At 42.2% G+C, this 22,374-nt stretch overlaps 1 pseudogene; it reads left to right on the top strand.

The window, feature by feature from the left end:
* The first annotated feature begins 4,331 nt into the window (after window positions 1–4,331).
* LOC143562280 (cytochrome P450 704C1-like) lies at window positions 4,332–7,178 on the top strand (annotated as a pseudogene).
* Window positions 7,179–22,374: the final 15,196 nt, after the last annotated feature.

The raw sequence follows: 22,374 nt of genomic DNA, 5'->3' as shown, positions 1-22,374 counted from the left end.
AACTTGTATAATATAATATAATATAATATAAAGTGTGAAGCTAAGAACTTAAGACAAGTTAAAAAGTAAATTAATAATAATGAAGTAAATACATACATACATACATATATATACACACATATATATACATATATACATATATATATATATATATAACAGTTGTCGTTAAGGATGCAAACTAATGAAGACAATTCATTAATAAGACAAGGTCAAGTATATATATATACATACATATATATATATATATAACAGTTATCGTTAAGGATGCAAACTAATGAAGACAATTCATTAATAAGACAAGGTCAAGTACATTAAATTAATAAGATTGGTTTAGGAAGGTTGCATGTCGGTTCAGTTAACTTAAAAGTTAACCCCGTTAACTTAAGGAAATAAATAGCAAACAAATATAGAAAATTAATATGTGTCCATTATTAATAGTTAGTTGAGCTCAGCTGAAGAAATGTATTACTATTAATTCAGAGAGGAATCTTCTACAGGTGAGTTCTAGCCCCTTTTCTGTGTTACGTTTTTCGGGCTGTGTGCATACTACGACGTGTTAGATTAACACACTTAACTTAAATGGTAAGTGTATGGTAGATATGATTGTGTATGTATGTGAACGTTGTTGAATGATTAATTTTGTATGCCGTAGTTATAATTAATTATATTAAAAGTAAAGAATAAAGGGTTGCAGACCCTACTCATATTTGCGAAGAATAAAGGGTTGGGGACCCTTCTAATATCTACGAAGAATAAATGGTTGCGAACCTTACTAATATCTGCAAAGAATATAGGGTTGCAGACTCTACTAATATCTACGAAGAATATAGGGTTGCGTATTCTACTAACATCTGCAAAGAATAAAGGGTTGCGGACCCTACTAATATATGCGAAGAATATAGGGTTGCGGACCCTACTAATATATGTGAAAAATATAGGGTTGCAGGCTCTACTAATATCTGCGAAGAATACAGGGTTGCGGACACTACTAATATCTGCGAAGAATAAAGGGTTGTGGACACTACTAATATCTACGAAGAATACAGGGATGTGGACTCTACTAATATGTGCGAAGAATAAAGGGTTACGGACGCTAATAATATCTGTGAAGAATAAAGGGTTGCGGACCCTAATAATATCTTTGAAGGTTATAGGGCGAAAGGTTCTTTAACATATAGAATGGACACATATGTATTAATTAAGGGAAGTCAAATAAAGTATAGAAGATTGTATGAATGTATGTATGTATGAATGTATGTATGTATGAATGTATGAATGTTGGAAGAAAAGGTAAGTAATTAATAAGTATCTTCGAACGCGTAATTATAAGTAAGTGGATGCAATGTATGCTAATTAACTAAAAATCACTCAGTGTTGCTGACTTTTAATATTCACGCAGGTGATTGGAATGAGGCAGGGTGCTTAGAGTGGGACACGTAGAAAATAAATGAAGACTGGCATCAAAGAAAAGAAGAGTCACGTGTTATTTATATTTAATGTTAAGATTTATGTTATTTCCGTCTAAGACAAAGTATTTAAGTTATGTACGGATGATTGACTTTTATTCTGTGAAATATTTTAATTAACTCTGATTTTTCGAATTATGTGAATGAGTAAATCCAACCAGCGTGAAAGTAGTGCACCCGGGGTCGGGGGCCTTACAAGTTGGTATCAGAGCATAAGTTCGAGAGAATAAGCATCCTACATGCTTAGACTCGAACAAAGAATGGAACTTACAGGAAGAAAGAAAGAAGATGCCAGTCAGAGAATGCCATGTGTCACTCAAGCAAGCTTAATACATGAATCTTCTTACGTGTAACGTAGGGATAAGTAAGGAAAGTTATATGAATTGTTAGTGATAGGATTGTTTGTTTATATTTGAATGTTTGATTCTCTAACTGCTCTAAGTAGAACCGAGCACAAGAAGACTCACGAAAGGAAGTATATAGGACATGGATAGTAACTTGAGCAGCTAATCCCCACCTGGCCACTGTTATTACCTGCAGCCTTACTATCCTTGTACTAAATAGTTCCTCACGTGACGATGTTTGTGTTTTTCCTTTACAATTCGAATGGCTGGTGCTAAGAAGACTGCTGAGAGAGGAGGGCGCACGGGACGTCATGGTAGGCCACACATTAACCAATTACCCTCTGAAGAACCGATCACTGAGTCTAGTGAAGAGAAAAGCATGACTGTACGTGAAGAAGAGTATCAGATCAACCTTGTTATTCAAGCTGCCATTACTCGAGCAGTAGCCGCCACAATAAAGAATCTTCAACGGGAATAGTCTACCAAGGGCCGTACAAGAACTGTGGAGAAGAAAGAGGAGTGGATTGCTCTTGCTAAACGACCCAAAACAAGACTTGTGATAAGATACATGGTGGTGAGTTCAAGTGGGTTGCTGGTACTAATGTTTGTCACAAGTGTGGAAAGGCTCATGATGGTGAGTGTCGGTTGGGGTCGAAAGCATGTTACAGATGCAAAAGGATGGGGTACTTCTCTTGGAAATGTAAGAAGGACAACATGTGTTTCAATTGTGGGGATGCTGGACACAAGGCTTATGAATTTAAGAAGCCTAAAGCAAGAGGGGGAGAAGCAGGAAAGAAGTTGCAGACTTAGAGTTCCCTGTCAAAAAAGGAAGCTGGAGGAAGGAGCACTCAAGAAGAACGAGTTATTTTGTTTAAATATTAGGTTATGTATGACTATAAAGATCTCGTGCTTACTATTTGAGTTTAAATTTTAGACTTATGATTGAATGTGATGATTATGGATTAAATTATGATATGAATGGGACCTTGTGAACGGTAGTCATGTGATACGTGACCTTAGAATTTAAAGTAAACGGTAGCGTTAGAATAGCATAATACAATGCCTCTTAAAGAGAAGTGATGAGACTTGTTAAGTTTGGACAACAAGCATATCATCAAGGGCTTCATGGGCAAGCTACCTTGAAAAGCTAACACTCATAAGCACCACTCGGTGACTGCAAGGCCGACAGTAAGAAGGATAAACCGGTAATCTAGGAAGCTAAGATGGTTCAAGAAAGGTAGTGAATACAAGAAGCGCTCATTTTTACAAGGATTAAGTAGGTTTCAGGGACGAAACCTTTTTAAGGAGGGAAGACTTGTAACGTCCTTATTTTTAAGAGTTATTAAATAAATAAAATAGAGCCTCCATTAATTAAATGTCGTGTTACGTATTTAATCTAATTAAATAATAAGAGGAAAGAATAAGGTAGAGAGGTTAGTGGACTTGAACATAATTATGGGTCTAAAAGCCTTTGGGCTTTGCCTTTTTAAACCTTAAAAACCCTACATCATCCTTATCCTCATCATTCCATCATCATTCTCCCAATCATTATCACACCCGTACACACACAAATAACCTCTTGTACACCAACATTCCAAATCCAGTCTCATCCATTCAAGTTATCCGAGATCTAATTAATCACACAAAAGAAGTTAAGCATTATATTCATTTCGATTCATTTTCTCGTTATTATTATTACCAAATAAGCCGAGTCAAACCGGCATAAACGATCCGAGATAAACGAGTTCCATCAAATCTATTAATAATAACAAAAACATGAGATTTGGCAAAAATACAAAGAATAACGATAATATGGTGTTACGGGTTTCCTCGAGACCCGAACCCCAAACAGTTCAGCAGACGAAACCCGACTGTTTAAATATACCCGAACTAGATCTGCAGTGTTGAGGCTCAAACCATCGAACCCGAAATGAACCGTCAGCCTATACCCTGTCTGTATGTTTGTTGAGCACTCTCCGTTGGCTGGAGTTCAGGCGGAACCAGAAACCCGAGGCACGACCAAACTGAACCAGATCCAAATCCAGATGGACCCATAACGACTCGAGTTGCAAACCAATGTAAAATCCAGATTTGTTTTGCAAGAAAGAATTCGCACCTCGTGCGAATGGGTTGCCGGTAAATATTTGAATCCCGTGCGAATGGTTTGCCCCACAATATTCACACCCCGTGCGAATGGTTTGCCGGAAAATAATTCGCATCCTATGCGAATCAATTGGCGTGCGACACAAACTTCCATGTGAATGGTTTCCCGATGCGACTTTGATGCTACTAGACCTAACCCCATTATGTAAATCTAACCTATGATATTTATTTCAAAAACAAGCATCCAAACACGTCTTAGTTATTATAAACTTCAAATTAACACGCATAACGAATTAATTAGCTCTACTTATAGCCACAATAATCACTATAAAAGGAACGATGCAACGAGCTTGCTATTCATCCATCCATTATATCAAACCAACACATCCCTAGCTTCATTTCTAAAATTGCATTTTCCATGGATTTTCTTCTAAGTTTAACCAACATAACATTTGTTCTACTTATTCTTATCTTCTTTTACATCTACAGTCAATCGCAAACAAAGAGCTATCACCCGATTGGAGGGACGGTGTTTAATATGCTCTTTAACTTCAAGGGATTGCATCATTACATGACCGACATCGCAGCAAAATACAAAACTTTCAGAATGATTAGCCCTTTACATCGTGAGATTTATACAACCGATCTAGTAGTTGTGGAGTATAACCTCAAGACCAATTTCGAAAATTATGGCAAGGTAGTAGATCAAATGAATTTTTTACATGGTTTAACAAACACCGTTAAGAAAACTGGTAACCTAAAACTGTGTCTTATAAAAACTGAGTTCTGTTACATATTTGAAAATTTCACTCTCTTAGTGTAATATATATTTTTTTCAATAAAGACCGTGTTGTATTAAAAAATAAAAATTTGAAGTCTTTTAAGTTTTAACTATAAAAGAATTCATTTGCTTTGTACAAAACAAGATTTAATGTTTATTGTTCTTAAGACCCGTTTTCCTATAAGTGAATCCCAGTTTAAATCTTTTAAATTTATTTGACATTTTCTCTATGTTAAATCTAAAGGGGTTTCATCGCTTTGTGATATCGATGTTGACATGACATAAAATTCTAAATTTGTTCTATCAAACGTTCAGAGAAAACTCAAATGAGAGAAATTATTTCTATATATATCAAAATTTGTTCAAAACATTACAATTGAGACTTGATTTATTTATATTTATTATTCTACTAGACTACATATTAAACTCGGCTAAAAACTTAAAATAACCGACATATTAACTAGATACATAAATGAAATAAAGTCCATAACCGAAATATTAATCAACATACAACACTTTAGTTAAAATAAAATAATAAATAATAAATAGACCAATTTAAATTTAAAAAAAAACAATTAATATTAAAAAGAGATTTTGTGTTGGTTATTTTTTTAGTTATTCACCTGTTTCTTCACTCTTTTTACACATTCTCATAGGTCAATGCACTAGTCGATTATTTGAGTAATCTGTCCCTTATAAATGCACATGCTAAACATTCCAGTACATGGCTTTATGTTTGGAGATATTGCTATGCTAGTTACACTTACTAAGTTTATTTGAAAAATTACAATTTTGCAAATTTAGGGACCATATGTCCACAACTGGCTAGTAGATTTTCTCGGTGACGGTATATTCACAGTTGATGGGGATAAATGGTGAGAACAGAGGAAGTTATCGAGCCACGAATTCTCAACGAAAGTTTTGAGAGACTTTAGCGGTGTAACCTTCAGAAAGAATGCAATAAAAGTCGGTAACATATTTTCAGAAGCAGCAAATAGCAACCAAGTAGTTGATATAAATGTAAAGTCATTGTTTTTTTTATCACTAATTAACAACTATATGATTACACTATTGATTATTGGCTTTAAAGCATAACATAACCTTCTTGATATGCATATATATAGGACTTGTTCATGAAAGCAACGGCGGATTCAATATTTAAAGTTGCTTTCGGCATTGATCTTGACAACTTGAGTGGTTCAAACGAAGAAGGTGTTAGATTTAGCCGTGCATTCGACGATTCAAATGAATTGACGTACCAACGATTAGTTGACATGTCGTGGAAGATCAAGAAGTATTTGAATATTGGATCGGAAGCAAGGCTAAGGAAAAATCTGAAAGTGGTTGATGATTTTGTTTATAAGGTGATCCGGATCAAGAGTCAAAACATGAAAAATTATAAGTCTTTGGTAAGCTTAAAACTTAATATAGCAATAGGCCAAAATATTTATATATGCGTATCAAATGTTCGTATTTAAATCAAGTGACACATGATTTACGGATTTTAGGACGCGAAAGAAGATATTCTATCAAGGTTTATGCAGATGGAAAATAGAGATCCAAAGTACTTTCGAGATATAATAATGAACTATGTACTTGCTGGTAAAGATCCTATCGCGACTACTATGACTTGGCTCATTTACATGCTTTGCAAATATCCTCAAGTTCAAGATAAGGTTGCAAAAGATATCAAAGAAGCAACAAACATGAAAGAAGCGATCACAAGCGTTGCGGATTTTGAAGATCGTGTGAGTGAGGAAGCACTCGAGAAGATGCAATATCTTCAAGCAACTTTGGCAGAAACAATAAGACTTTATCCCGCATTACCTCTGGTTTGCAATCTTGTTAAGTTTAAACATATCTTGAATGGTGACATTTATGTTTGAGTATGAATTTGTTATGTAGGATCCAAAGACATGCTTTTCGGATGACGTTCTACCCGATGGTTGTATTGTGAAGAAAGGAGATATGATAGCTTACATGCCATACGCGATGGGGAGGATGAAGTTCATATGGGGTGATGATGCACATGACTTCAAACCAGAACGATGGCTCGATCACAATGGTTGCTTCCGTTTAGAGAGCCCTTTCAAATTTACGGCTTTTCAGGTTCGATTATATTTTTGTAACTAATTTTATCATTATTGCAGCCAGCCTTTCTTCATTTATATTAAAGGCTAAAAGTTCTTCTAGAGTAACATATTACACTTATTGAATGATGTTAACATATACCTTACATAGACCTTGATACTGCTAACCTTTTCTATTTTGCTTGCTCATATGCAGGCTGGACCACGAACTTGTTTGGGTCGAGAATTCGCATATAGGCAGATGAAGATCTTCTCTTCTATATTGTTAGGTTGCTTCGTATTTAAGTTAAGTAACGCAAACGATGATCCAAAGTACAGAACCACACTCAATATTCAACTCGATGGTCCATTGAACATTTATGTTTCTCCTAGGTCCGGACTACCCAACTCTTGACATTGAAAGGCAATACCCTTGCACATATCATACGTTATACAAAGCATATTAAATGCTTATATGAAATAAAATCGTGTGTACGTAATGCATAGATGTCATGGCTGAAGAAGCGTGGATCGACTCACTGGTAGACGATCTACTTTCCTCGGGTGTGATTATGCAATTTCACCGATGGTTTCTCTTGGATCTGGGTTCTTCCACCTACAAAATGAACAGCACCGTCAACTTACCCCTCAGAAAGGGACAGAGGGGTCCTCTTTGGGGTAACCCTCCGGTGTGAGAATAAGTATTTGTGGAGAAGATAATAATATGTCAGAGTAAGGAATTCTGGAGAGTATTGCTTAATAGCTGAATACTCTGTGTGATTGTGTTACTGGCTGTAACTATCTGTGAGTGAATGTGATTGAATATGATTGAATGTGAATGAATGTATGTTACTGGCTGTAACTGTCAGTTGTTGGATGATCTTTCCTTGTGGAGTTGATGCTGTATTTATAGTGCTAGGGTTTCCACTGATTGGGCTCAGCCTTGTTGGCCTCCTCCAATTGCTCTGCGCCACGTGTCCTCTGGGACACCTGGTGCTTTCTCATTGGTTGTAATCACGTGGTAGCACATGTGTCATGCTGAGTTGTCCACCTTTCATTTGGCAGCTGTCAGCATTAGCATATTCTTATTCCTTAAAAAGATACCTTCTGGAAGGTTGTCTGACGTGCACAATCAAGGTTGCCCTAATCCTGATTTGGATAAGGGCGAGGTTGATTATGTGCATGTATGATATGCGCCCATCCTGAGGATGCGCGATGTCTTCTCTTTATTCTCACGCGCAGATGTTTCATGCGCAGATGTGATATGCACGAGGATGTGATATGCGCCGCGCGCTGATGCGCCGCGCGCATATGTGATATGCGTGAGCATATGTGATGCGCGAGCATATGTGTGCCTGGGCATATGATGCCTGAGCATGTGTGGTGCCTGGGCATATGATGCCTGAGCATGTGTGATATGCGCCATGCGCATAGGTTTTGGCTTTGTGCCTTCATAATGTCTTGATTTCAAGCTTCTTGTCTTTATCTTGTGGGTTGACCCGCCTTGGTCGGTGTTGAGACGGGTACACACCTCTTCAAGCCCCCCCAGTCTAATGTGTGTCTTGTCTCGCGCGAGCGAGGTAAGATAGATGTTAGACTCAATAGTTTGCTCTTTTGGTAGGGGTTTTGTCTTTTCTTCTTATTACTCGTCATTGCGCGAAATTCTATTTTCTTGGGTGCAAACGAATCGTCCCTGGACGTGGTTGGTTGTTGCTGACGTGGTTCAGTGATGGAGACGTGTCAGGCCTTTCGTGTGCTCGAGGTGCTACAGTTGCCTTTCTTGTCCCATCACATGCTGTCAGGGACACGTGTCGCGCTCGCGTTGGTCCGTTCCTGCGAGTGGTGGCGCGTGAACTCTGGCAGCAGCCGTATAGTTTCCTTTCATGTCCCCTCATACAGTGTCAGGGACACGTGTCGCGCTCGTAGTGGCTTAATCCTGCGAGTGGGGGCGCGTGAAGTCCGTTCAGCACCAAAATTTCTCTCTCCCGGGCCTATAAAAGCCAGCCCTTAGATTTTTTTATCCTTCATCTTCTTGTTCATTCTTCTGAGCTTTTCTTTCTTTGTCTTCTGATTATCATTGTTCTGCTTCCCAAATATCTGTTGTTCAGAAGCATCGTTTGTTATTTGTCACCGTTGTATGTATGATAGCTCAGACAACACAATCACCCTCATACATTGCCGTAGAAAATCGTTAGTAATGTCTACATTGAAGAAGACCGGCAAGGGGAAGAAGGCTGCTGAGGGCTCATCGGAGGAGGTAGGGAGGACCAAGGCGGTGAAGAGGTGGAATGAAATCCCCTGCAAATTGAGGCAGGCTGATCTTGACAGCCTTATCGCCTCTCAGGGTTTTCCCACCCTGTTTGGCTGCATGTTGCCTGTTTCCGGGCAAACGGCGGCGGACCCGCCTACCGGCTATATATCCCTATATAGCCATTTTTTCACCCATTGCAACCTTCGTCTCCCGATGACAAGGTTTGTGGGTGCACTGCTTCAGTTCTATGGGATTCATATATCCCAAGTCCATCCGTTTGGACTTGTGCGCATGACTCACTTTGAGTTCATGTGCAAATCCCAGCGCGAGGAGCCCACCCCTCGGCGCTTTCAGTTTTTTTACAAGCCCAAGATCCAAGACAGTTGGTTCTCTTTCGTTCCTCGCAGTCAGAAGGTGAAGTGCTCCACTGTTTCATTCAAGAGCCTTCATGACTGGTCTGAGAGGTTCTTTTACATAAGGGCTGGTGTGATCCCCATCCGTATGACCATGCGCTCGATTTCTTCTGCGCCTGCGGATGTGGGTGTCCTCAAGAACCCAACTGGAGCCTGGGTCAATAAGCTGACCGCTGAACCATCCCCCGCCAAGAACATTTGTGAGGAGGCGCTGGTGGGGGTTGGTATGAGCAAAAGGTGGGCGGACAGTGCGCTTGAGCCCGTTATCCAAGTCGACGGGTTATGTAAGTTTTATCTCATTGCTTTACTTCTGCGCGAATATAATTCTTTTTGCTGAACTCATTTGACTTGTTTTGTGCAGTCACCAAGGAGTATATCCATGTTGCCTATGATGAGCACATGGAGGGTGGCTCCGTCGCGCTTGGCGCTGGGGAGGTTGGTTTCCCTGATCGCTTTGATGACATGTTCATCCCTGTTGATCTGGGGTTTGTCTTCGACAGCGATGCGCCTGGTAAGCCTTTGTACTTATATATTTTCCTTTATAATACCAAATTTTTCTGACACTTCTGTTGCATGTATTGTAGATGCGCTGGAGAACTACGAGCTGGAGCTCGCAGAAGAGGAGGAGGAGGAGGAGGCGCCCCAACTAAAGCGTAAAGCTAAGGGGAAAACTGGCGCAGGGGCCAGTAAGAAACAGAAAAAAGATGTTGCCCCTGTTGTTCAGGACCCTCCTACTAAGGCGGGGGGATTTGGGAAAACTCAAGAGTTTACCACCAAGGTTTCCTTGTCTTCCCTGCCTATAAAAGTGGGCAGACCTCCTGTCCACCTGAGGCATGGTGCCACTACCTCTTCCCTTCGCGCGGCGGAAACGCCCGCGACAGGTAAACTTTGCTTATCCTTTATGTTTCTATGAGCGCGATTCTGATTGAAGTACTAATGAATCTTGCTCACTCAAATGTTTGTAGAGCCGGCGACAGCGCCACAAGTTGCCGAGGCTGCGCCGGAGGTCCCTTCGAAGTCCCCCGTTTTACCCTCAAAGAAGGGTAGAATGGACTTCATGGCGATGTTTACTGCGCGAACGGAGTTGCGCCAGGGTACGTATTTCGCTCTTATTTTCTGACTCTTTTAGACCAAGTCCTGAACCATTTCTTGTTGTTGATTTTTTCATAGAAGCCGTAGCTGGTGCACAAGCTTCTGGCGACACTCCTGGCGCCGTTCCCAGCGCCGTTGGCTCTGCTCCTGCTCCTGCAAGCGATGAATCTCTCCTCATCGGCATTACTAAGGAGCAGGAAGCCGTTTTGCGCGCCGACCTGGCGGCGCCGAGACCTCCCTCACCTCCTCCTGCGCACAGCCCTCCTCGCGAGACCGATTTTGATTCTAGGTCGCAGGAGAAGAGGCCTATTTCAGAGGAGGATGAGGAGGTTCATGCTGAAGACTCCTACGACGCCCGCGCCAGCCCTATAGCGCCACGAGGTTTCGCGGCGGAGCCATCTCGTGGGGCTGACGCTGACTTTTCTGCTTCGTCCCCGCAGTTATAGTTTCTTTTTTGCTCCGCTGCGCGGACTTCCATCTTAATGTTTTGATGACTTAGACAATTTCTTTGTTTTTTGCAGGAAGCCGATCACACTTATCGCCCGAGATGGAATATAACTGAAGACATCACCTTTCAGTCCATGGGTGTGTGTGCGGAATTCTGGGCTCATGCTGTGCCTCCATCTGAAAGGAGGTTCCAGGAGGACCGCGCTCGCGACGACCTGCTCAATGATCATATGTTTGCTGGGTCGGCCTTCATTGCTGCCTCCCAAGAGCTTCGCTCTGATTACGTAAAAGTACGTGATGCTCTTGCGGAAGCCAAGCAAGAGGCTAAGGTGTCTGCTTGGCATCTTTCTGATGCTCACGAGAGAGCTGAAAAGCTCCAAGCCGAGCTCAGTGAGAACAGAGCCAGTGCCAACAGCGCCTTCGTGAAGCGCGGGCATGAGCTTCAGGCGGTGCGGGAGAAGCTGCAGGCGGCGGAGGCGGATGCGGCCAAGTTCGCGCGCAGGGCACGCGACTTGGAGTTAGAGGCGGAGGCGCGTGACCAAGCACTTGTCCAGTCTATCACTGAAAAATCATCACTGGAGAGCGAGGTTGCGCGCCTGAAGAGGGAGCTGGCGGCCGCGCAGGCCGATAAAGATGAAGCCCAGGCGACGGCGGCGTCTAGCCAGGAAGCACTTGATGCTGCGCGAGCGGAGAAAGAAGAAATCTTGGCGGCAGCAGCGTCTGACAAAGAGGAGCTGAAAAAGACTAAGGAAACTGTTGAGTTATTAAACTCTCAGGTTCCTTCCCTCGAGACGTCTGTTGCTAGCCTCGCGCAGGATCGCCACTGGCTCATCTCACAGGGCATGACTCGTTGAGCTTTCGCGATGAAATATTCAGACGAGTTTCAGGCCCTTGTGATGGACTGCAACGCTGCCGCGCGCTTGGTGGGCCGAGCTGAAGGGTTCACGGATGGTTACGAATATGGCATGTTAAAGAAGAACCCATCCGAGTACCCTTATCAGAGCAACGCTGCCTGCGCGGAAATGGCCGCGATGGGGGAGAAGTATATGAACACCCCCATTCCCATCCTTGCGCAGGTATTTTAACCTTAATGAGATTACCTTGACTTATTTTTTAAGTCTTTTTGTACTCATATTTTTTCTTATGATTTGCAGATATCCGCGCTTGCTGACCAGCCCGATCTCGTCGCGCTAAAGAAATTACTTGACGAGTGCGAAGGGGCTGGTGGCGGCGATGATGGCGCGGCGAATGCTGGCGTTGCTAGCGGCTCTGGCGTGGCCAAAGGATCCGCTCCTGACACTGTCATGGTAGAAGACTCCATTCAAGATGAAGAACTTGACTATGGTCAGTTTGGAGATGATGAGGAGCAGGCTGCGCCAGATGCTGAGAGCGATGATGAGGATGATGAAGAGGCTGATGTCAACGTGGAGACTTGAGAAGCCCTTCATGTTTTTTTTTTTTTTTTTTTTTTTTTTTTTTTTGTAGTTTGTATCTCATCTTGTAAACTTGTAAATTTCAATACTTTGGAATGAAATTTTGTTTTTCCCTTCTTCGCGTCTTGCGCACTCGCATTCATCTCTTTATATCGCATGTTTGCTTGTTGAATATAAGATATGTTTGCACGTTGGAATAAGAACAAGGTTGTACGGAATTTATTATACTTAACCCTTGTCATATTGTAAGTGACTTTGCCATATCTTGATTATGTTGACACGTGTCTTGGCGCTTTCATTATTCCTCTTTTGCGCGACGTTATCGCGCATTTATGGAATTATGAGTTTTTCAGCCTTACGCGTCAGTGTGTTACTCAGATATCCATTACAATTTTATGCGCGACCTCGACCTGAGACCTTAACAACTATGTCTTGGCATTTGCTTTGCCTTAGTTGTGTTTAGGTGTTTTATGGTCAGTCTGCGCAGTATGTAGGATGGATGTTGTGAGTGATTTGAGCTAAGGCTCACATTATTGGGCTAAGGCCCTGACGTTTTAGAGTTAAGACTCTTTAACGCGTTTGCGCATGTATGTTTTACTTCTTTTTATTTTGTTTTGATGTCAATACAATGTTATCATATTGCAAAAAATTAATAAAGGGAAGTGTGAAACATGTATGCGAAAGGTAATAGAATTGGGCTAAGGCCCTGACGCTTTAGAGTTAAGACTCGTTAACGCGTTTGAGCTTGAAGCTCGCGCATGTATGTTTTACCTCGTTTTATTTCGTTTTGATGTCAATACAATGTTGTCATATTGCTCAAAACTAATAAAGGGAGGTGTGAAACATGTATGCAAAAGGTAATAGAATCCACATTTAGAGAAGATAGCGCGTATCATTATTCATAATGGCTTAAAAAGCCTTGATTACAAACTTGACATTTACATGAAACATTTTCTAAGCTGTGCCGCGTTCCATGCGCGCGGGATCTTCTTTCCATTCAAATCTTTTAAAGCATATGCGCCTTTCCCCAATTCTTCTGAGATTTGATAAGGTCCCTCCCAGTTGGGGGACATTTTTCCCGGGGGTATCGCGCGGCTAGCTTCATTATTTCGAAGGACAAAATCATTTTTCTTGAAGTGGCATTCTTTCACGCGCTGGTTGTAATATTTTTCCAGCTTTTTCTTGTACTTGGCTTCACTGATGATAGCCGCCTCTCTACGCCTTTCTAGTAAGTTGAGATCCAACCTTCTTTCGCGCTCGTTATCAATTTTGCTCATCATGAGCACTCTATGGGATGGGCATCCAATTTCCGCTGGAATCATTGCCTCTGTTCCATAGGTTAGGCTGAACGGGGATTCGCCATTGCTGGTTTTGCTTAATGTCCTGTGTGCCCACAGGACATTAGGTAGCTCTTCGACCCAAGAATGGGATTCTCCCTCCAACCTTTTCTTCAGCCCATTTAACAAGCTTTGATTCGCGCGCTCCACTTGGCCATTCCCCTGAGGGTGATATACCGAAGTGAAGATTTTGTTGATGCGCAATTCCTTGAGCCAGCTGGATATCTTCTTGTCGGTGAATTGCTTACCATTATCGCTCACAATTTCCATGGGCAAGCCAAAACGGCATATGATGTGGCTCCAGATAAACTGCTTCATCGCTTCGGCTGTGATTTTTGCTAGTGGCTTGGCTTCAACCCATTTCGTGAAATAGTCTACTGCCACTACCAAAAATTTTACCCGCCCTTGCGCTTGCGGAAGGGGACCCACAATGTCAATTGCCCATTTGTGGAAAGGCCATGCAGAGGTCACTGGAATCAAGTTGTTCTTTGGCCGCATGGTGTTTGGCGTATAGCTCTGACATGCTTTGCATTTTTGGATCTCTTTTAGAGCGTCCAAGTACATGCCAGGCCAATAGTAACCTGCGCTCATTGCCTTCGCAACCACCATGCGCGGGCCAGCATGTATTCCACAGATTCCTTCATGTATCTCTCTGATCACATAGCTTGCTTCCTCAGCATCTAGGCATTTCATGAGCGGCCCAAGATAAGAGCGTCGATATAATGTACCGTCAAGCATTTCGTAATTCTGCGCCTTGTGTCTTATCTTCCTCGCTTGCGCGCGATCATCTGGTACCTTTCTCTCCTTCAAGAATTCCATTATTGGAGTTATCCATGATGAAGGGGTTGTATGAGTTACCAGGACAGACTTCGCTACCACCGACGGGTTGCTCATTACTTCTACCCTGACATCTTTGCCAAAGTGATCAAAACTGGTTGATGCCATCTTACTCAGCGCGTCTGCAGATTTGTTTTCACTGCGCGGAATATGAATAATTCTGAAGCAGTCAAATTGCTCGATGAGCTTTTTCGCCTGCTCTAGATATAGAGGCATGGTGTTCTCCTTGGCATCATAGAGGCCATTGACCTGTGCTGTTACCAAGTATGAATCAACATGTGCCTCTAGCTTTTTAACTCCGAATTTTTGCGCGATGCGCAGGCCAGCCAGCAGGGCTTCATACTCAGCCTCATTGTTGGTGCTTTTGAAGTCCAACCTGATGGCGTAAGTATATTCATGATTCTCTGGATCCACCAGTTTTAAGCCTGCGCCGGACCCTTCGTTGTTTGAAGCTCCGTCAGTAAACAATCTCCAAACATTTTCTTCATCATTGGCTCGCGGAGGGTCTACCTCGCGCTGAGCCTCTTCAACTCTTCCTTCGGGGACCTCGGCTATGAAATCAGCCAAGACTTGTCCCTTTATTGCTGGACGGGGCTTATAGGCGATCGTGTGCTCGCCTAATTCCAGCGCCCACTTTGTAAGCCTTCCCGAGAGCGCGGGGCGCCGCAAAACTTGCTGGATGTTGTAACCCGTCAGAACTTCAATGGGATGACCATTGAAATATCTATGAAGCTTGCGCGACGCGTGTGTTAGTGATAAAACTAACTTTTCCATGATGGAGTAGCGCGTCTCAGGATCTGTCAGCACCCGACTCACATAGTATATTGGCGTTTGGATTCCCTTGCGATCCACCAATAATACTGCGCCGATGGCACGCTCTCCTGCTGATAGATATAATGTCAAAGTTTCACCAGGCAGTGGAGCTGTGAGCGCGGGCAGATTTATCAAACATTCTTTTATCTCCCTGAAAGCTTGCTCGGCCTCAGGAGTCCATTTGAACTGGCTTTTCTTTAAGCAGTTTCTCAATGTATTGACAAATGGGGTAGATTTGGTTGCATGGTTCGCTAGGAACCTGTTGATTGATACCAATCTACCATTCAGCTTCTGAACTTCTTTCATGGTGGATGGCGAGGGCATGTCAAGGATGGCCTCCACCTTCTCAGGGTTCACCTTGAAACCATCCTTGGTGACCATTACACCTAGAAATTTTCCCTCTAGTACGCCGAAAGTACATTTGCTCGGATTGAGCTTCATGTTAACTTCCTTTAGGCGCCCAAGGGTTTCTTCGATGTCTTTGAGCATTTGCTTTTCCTCCCTGCTCTTGATCACCAAATCATCCACATAGACTTCTAGGTTTCTTTCGATTTGCTCGCTGAAAACGGCATCCATAAGTCTTTGGTAGGTGGCGCCCGCATTCTTCAAACCAAAAGGCATTTTTGTGTAGCAAAAAACACCCTTGTCGGTTCTGAAGGCGGTCTTGTCCTCATCTTGTGGTGCCATTTGAATCTGGTGATAGCCTTTGTAGGCATCCAGGAAACATTTGAGCTTGAATGGCGCCACGGAGTCCACCTTTGCGTCGATGTTTGGGAGGGGGTAACAATCCTTTGGGCACGCTTTGTTGAGGTCCTTGAAGTCAATGCACATCCTCCATGACCCGTTACTTTTCTTTACCATCACAGGATTGGCTACCCATGTCTGGTATCGTATCGGGCGGATGATGTTTGCGCGCAGTAGATCCTCAACCTGCTCATTCATGGCCCTCGCCTTTTCATCCCCCATGACTCTCTTCTTCTGCGCAATTGGCTCAACAGACTTGAAGGTGTTGAGAGAATGTTGTGCCAGGTCTCGCGGAACCCCAGTCATATCAGAGTGTTGCCACGCGAAGACCGACATATATGCTGTGAGCAATCTTTTCATTCTCACCCTCGTGTCGTCTGATATCGTTGCGCCAATTGTGATCTTCTGCTCCGGGAATTTTGGGTTGAGAATCCATTCCTCTGGCGCGCTGTCTGCCATTGGAAGTTTCATTCTCCCCTCCCGCGGAGTGCTTGTCACTGCACACAAATGATCCCTGTATACAAAAGTTACACCTGTTGGTGTTGGGAACCCCAACGCGCCGTGCGCTGGCGACGGTATGGCGTTGAATTGGGCAATCGTTCCCCTACCCAAGATCATGTTGTGGCAAGAAGTGGTGGGCAAGACCAAGAAGTTAACAACTTCGGCTCGCTTGTGTTTCTCATCCCCCATAGTTAGCTCAAATTGTATTTGACCTAGGGGATGAATGATTTCATTTGAAACACCAGAGATTGGTGCATTCACAATTTCAAGCCTTGCTTGGTCTGCCGGATCCAATTTTCTGAAACATTGCTCATACATGATGTCTGACTCGCTGCCAGTGTCCACCAGGACTTTCGACACCTCATAATGAGCAATGTGTGTAGTGATGACAAGAGGACTGCTGATGGAAGGGCCTCCCCTGATTCTTGGGAAGATGACTTGTTGCTCGCGCCAATCTCCTTGGATTTGTGCGCCTCTCTTTCTTGATATTTGCCCTTGCCTTCCTCCCTCAGCTACACAGATTCTCTTGTACTTTTTGCTGGCAGAGGCTCCTTCTGGTTGTTCATTGTCTTGTCTTGAGTTTTTCACCAGGTGAGCGAGCTTGCCTGATTTCACGTCCTTTTCAATTGCATCCTTCAAATGGTGGCATGCATCAGTGTTGTGCCCTGTGGACTTGTGAAATTCACAGTACTTGCCACTGTCTGATGGTCCCTTGTAGTGTAGTGGCTTGGGGCTTTTGAATTGGACATTCTCAGTGTTTAACACCTGTGAAGGCGTTTTAGTGAGTGGAGTCCATATTCTTGGCAGAGGTCTGCTAGGATCTCTGCCGCCCTCCCTCTTGTCACCCTCCCCGCGATTACGAACATCTTTTTGGGGCTGGGGTGAGCTTGGTTGCGCCTGTTTTTCTGCGGAAGAAAAACTGGTTGGTTGCAACCTGGACCATACAGAGTTCTGCTTGCCCCTTTTTTCTTTGCTGCGCGGTGACTCAGCTTGATGCGCTCTTTCTCTTGCCCTATCTTGGGCAAATTGTTTTTCATTTCTCGCGAAGACTCGCGAGGCTTCCATTAACTTGGCCCACGTGGTGGGCATGCCATCTCTGCTTACGAGAGCTCGACGGAGTTGATCACTGCGCGCGCCTTGTATAAAGGCTACGCGCAGGAGTTTCTCAGTTATACCTCCGATTGCCAGAGACTCCTGATTGAAACGAGTGATGTAGTCTTCAATCGTTTCATCATTCCTGCGCACGCAGTGCATGATGTCATCAGGGTCGCACGTGTGTCTGCGCTGCTGTACGAAGTGGGCTTGGAACTTTTCCAATAGTTCCTCGAACCCATCAATTTGCCCAGTCGGCAAGCTCTCGAACCAGACACGCGCCGCGCCCGTGAGGCAGCGAGCAAACATGTGACACCATGTTGGCATCGTCCAGCTCTCTAGGTTTCCCGTGTTGTAAAAACCTTGCAAGAAATCGTCTGGATCTGTTGTGCCGTCATATTTACCCAAACCACTTGGCATCTTGGTTTTGTGCTGGATGGGAGCCTGCGCGATGCGCGCAGTGAACTTTGAATGTTTTACCAAGATGGCTGGTCTGTACGGTGTGGTTACGTCCACTTGCCCTCTAACTGGTGGGCTGTACGGCATGTGCAGATCCAGATCGGCTCTGGCTCCAGGCGCCATGTTCACAGGTGCGCGGAGCTGTGAGCCTCCTGCATGAGTATCTCGCGTCTTCCTCATGCTATGCACTTCTTCATCACTGAACTCAGTGTGTGCAGTGTGAACAGAATGTCCTTCTTCCGGCGCGCGCGGCCTTTTTGTTCCATGAACAGTTTTCTTATCAAGCGCTTGCCTTTGTGTTAAGTCGGCTAGCTTTTTCTACTTGACCATCTCATTATACTTGTCCATTAGACGCCGCTGCTCGTTTATGAGCCATTCTTTAGGATCATTTGTTTCCTCTTCTGGACCCATTGGTCCTTTTTGTTTCGCGCCGGCAAGATTTTGTAACGTAAGATCGTCTGGAGGAGTTTCAGTCTGGCCATGAGGAGTTGTGATGAAAGGACGGTTACTGGTGGCGCGCGTAGAATCACGCTGCGCCCTCAGAAACTGTTGTCCCTCATTAACATCCTCACGTTCAATATCCTCCAGAGCTTGATCAACGTTATGAACGCCAGAAACCATGGTGATTTTTTTTATATATAGATCTGATGAGATCTGATTGCCGCTGTAACAGTGGATGGCGCCAATGAAGAAGCGTGGATCGACTCACTGGTAGACGATCTACTTTCCTCGGGTGTGATTATGCAATTTCACCGATGGTTTCTCTTGGATCTGGGTTCTTCCACCTACAAAATGAACAGCACCGTCAACTTACCCCTCAGAAAGGGACAGAGGGGTCCTCTTTGGGGTAACCCTCCGGTGTGAGAATAAGTATTTGTGGAGAAGATAATAATATGTCAGAGTAAGGAATTCTGGAGAGTATTGCTTAATAGCTGAATACTCTGTGTGATTGTGTTACTGGCTGTAACTATCTGTGAGTGAATGTGATTGAATATGATTGAATGTGAATGAATGTATGTTACTGGCTGTAACTGTCAGTTGTTGGATGACCTTTCCTTGTGGAGTTGATGCTGTATTTATAGTGCTAGGGTTTCCACTGATTGGGCTCAGCCTTGTTGGCCTCCTCCAATTGCTCTGCGCCACGTGTCCTCTGGGACACCTGGTGCTTTCTCATTGGTTGTAATCACGTGGTAGCACATGTGTCATGCTGAGTTGTCCACCTTTCATTTGGCAGCTGTCAGCATCAGCATATTCTTATTCCTTAAAAAGATACCTTCTGGAAGGTTGTCTGACGTGCACAATCAAGGTTGCCCTAATCCTGATTTGGATAAGGGCGAGGTTGATTATGTGCATGTATGATATGCGCCCATCCTCAGGATGCGCGATGTCTTCTCTTTATTCTCACGCGCAGATGTTTCATGCGCAGATGTGATATGCACGAGCATGTGATATGCGCCGCGCGCTGATGCGCCGCGCGCATATGTGATATGCGTGAGCATATGTGATGCGCGAGCATATGTGTGCCTGGGCATATGATGGCTGAGCATGTGTGGTGCCTGGGCATATGATGCCTGAGCATGTGTGATATGCGCCATGCGCATAGGTTTTGGCTTTGTGCCTTCATAATGTCTTGATTTCAAGCTTCTTGTCTTTATCTTGTGGGTTGACCCGCCTTGGTCGGTGTTGAGACGGGTACATACCTCTTCAATGGCGTCTAGCAAACATTTTATATTTCTATGAACAATGATGTTGTAAGAACTAAATGAGTAATTATATATAGAATACTCGTATATATTACCCCAATTATAGCTTTGACAGGCCACTTTCAACAAGCCTCAATTACTATTGAACTACTTGAATCATAGAAGCAATCAGGGCTGGCCCAAGCTTTTTGAGGGCGTAAAGCAAACTAAAAGATTGCGGGCCTTATCATGAAAAATAAAACAAATGTATAGCTAGACTAGACAGGCAATGTAACGGATCATAAAACTGTCACGTGTGATAGTTTTTTTTGATTAAGAAAGATCAAGTAGTTACAAACTTAGCTCAACTCCCTACATAAGTGCAACAATCCCAACTTTTATCTTATAAAATAAGTTAGTGTATGAAGATATTAGATTTGATTTTTAAAAAGAAACCAGAAAAAATTGTTGAAACGCAACATGAAAGTAACTTCATTGGAGATATCAAAAATACATTTGATAAACAACACCGAACATTGGACACTTTCATCACGGGCATTAACAATTATAATGTACATATATCATTCTAATACTAAGAAAAAAATGAGCATCTTAACTAATATAATGTTAGAGCGTAACTTTTATAAACACGAAAGCAATTTTAGCTACAAATAGAAACATACACATACACTTGAAATTATTGAATTAAACTTTTGTTTTAAGATAAACAAGTATTTGAAGTAATAAATAGAATTTAATGAATTTGGGGAAAATAAAAAAAATCTAACTGAAACACTTGAAAAAATTGAATTTTTATTTGGAACTTTGGGCTGTTGAATTATATCCTTCAGTTAGAGTTGATCCTTGGCCTACATAATTAAAAGTTCAGCCTTCTACCATTACACTAAAACATCTATTTGCTGAAACACGGTTTAAAAACTTTTAAAAGTAAATGTGGCCTTAAAAAGGGGCCCAAAGCCCTAACTTTGGTTCACTATGCATATGGGCTGGCCCGAGAAGCAATGCAACTATAAAAATTAAGATATTGTGTATTGTGAAGATATAAGGAGTCACAAAAACTAAGATACTTTTTATACGTGCCTACCATATGGTGATATGGAAAGACAATTTTCCTAGCTATTTATGTTGTTTCTTGTTTTGGCTCCTCGAAAGGCCTTTTGATGTTTATTTTCTTCATATTTCTAGAAATAACGTTTCTTGATGAAAATGTTGATGAGTGTTTTGTTGTTTTCACCGTCTTTATATCTTTATTTGTATCTAAGTATCTTGAATTAAATGTTTTCTTTTGTCATGGAAAAATAGTTTTCCTTGATTTACATATTTTTCAAATTGATCGATGAAGGTTTGCACTCTTTAATTAGCACTTTCGTTAAATAGAAAAACAAGATAGATATAAATATATAGTTGTTGAGCAGGACGTGTATGGTTATGGTCGAGGGAGAATGCGACATACCAAATGTTTATGATCGTATTTGCGTGTTTTGTGGTTGAACACTTGGGTTCACTTTCTGGTCGATCGTGCTTCTCATAAGAGATAACTTTAGTGATTTGTAAAATGCATGTGCCTAGATGTGTTTAGTCATGAATGTAACATTGGTCCAGAGTTGTGGCCGCTCTTCTGATGAATCCATGATGGGACAAAACCAATGACCTTATGACATAATGGCTTGCCCTAGGAAAAGATGCCACACAGGGCCTCGAAATACAACCTCGTGACATTATGCTCACATGTGTAAGATATGATTCTACACTTGAATTATGACATCTATAGCTTATACATATTTAAGAATATAATCCATACATGTAATTGGAAGTGTACCATTTTAATTGAATTGCACAACCAAGAACATGCATGCATGTGTTCGTGATAGATTTTGCCGAGATTTAAACAGTAATTTATTTGTTGACCAAAATGAAAGTGTATTAGCACTTTTGCATTGTTACTGTATAATACTCCATATTTGGTAGATAAGGTGAGATAACTGGCCATTACGTTTATCAAATATGTAATTAATTTTCTTTGCAATCTTCTCCACACATAACTGATGCTATATCACTTTCATGTGCATTATATGCTGCCTTGGTTGTTTCCGAGTTAGCTATTGGTCATTTTTTTATTAACATAGACGATTTGAGATTTCATTCGTTAAAACTTAAAAAGATATTATAACCTTTTCCTTTTATTATATTATTTTGTAGAACACAATGCTATCGCATTTGGAGAATAGTGATTTGAATTCTAGTTGTTGCTTACTGTTCATGTTTCATTCATTTGTCACTTTACTAAATGCAGATCGCAGATTATTTGCATGGCGACTAAACACAATTTTGTAGAACACAATGTTGCAACATTTGGAATATGGTAAGTTGTTTTTCTTGTTTCATGCATTACTCTTGTTTTATTTATTTGTCATATTTTAACTACAGATCACTGATTATAAGTAAAGGCACATAAAGGTTCAAGAGATTTAATATTTAAAAGGCGTGGG

Source organism: Bidens hawaiensis, unplaced genomic scaffold, assembly GCF_021521415.1.
Source record: "Bidens hawaiensis isolate Kalapana, Puna unplaced genomic scaffold, B.hawaiensis_p1.1 tig00020922_1, whole genome shotgun sequence".
Taxonomy (NCBI): domain Eukaryota; kingdom Viridiplantae; phylum Streptophyta; class Magnoliopsida; order Asterales; family Asteraceae; genus Bidens; species Bidens hawaiensis.
The sequence above is the reverse complement of the archived record's forward strand: the minus strand, read 5'-3'. Positions and strand labels throughout refer to the sequence as shown.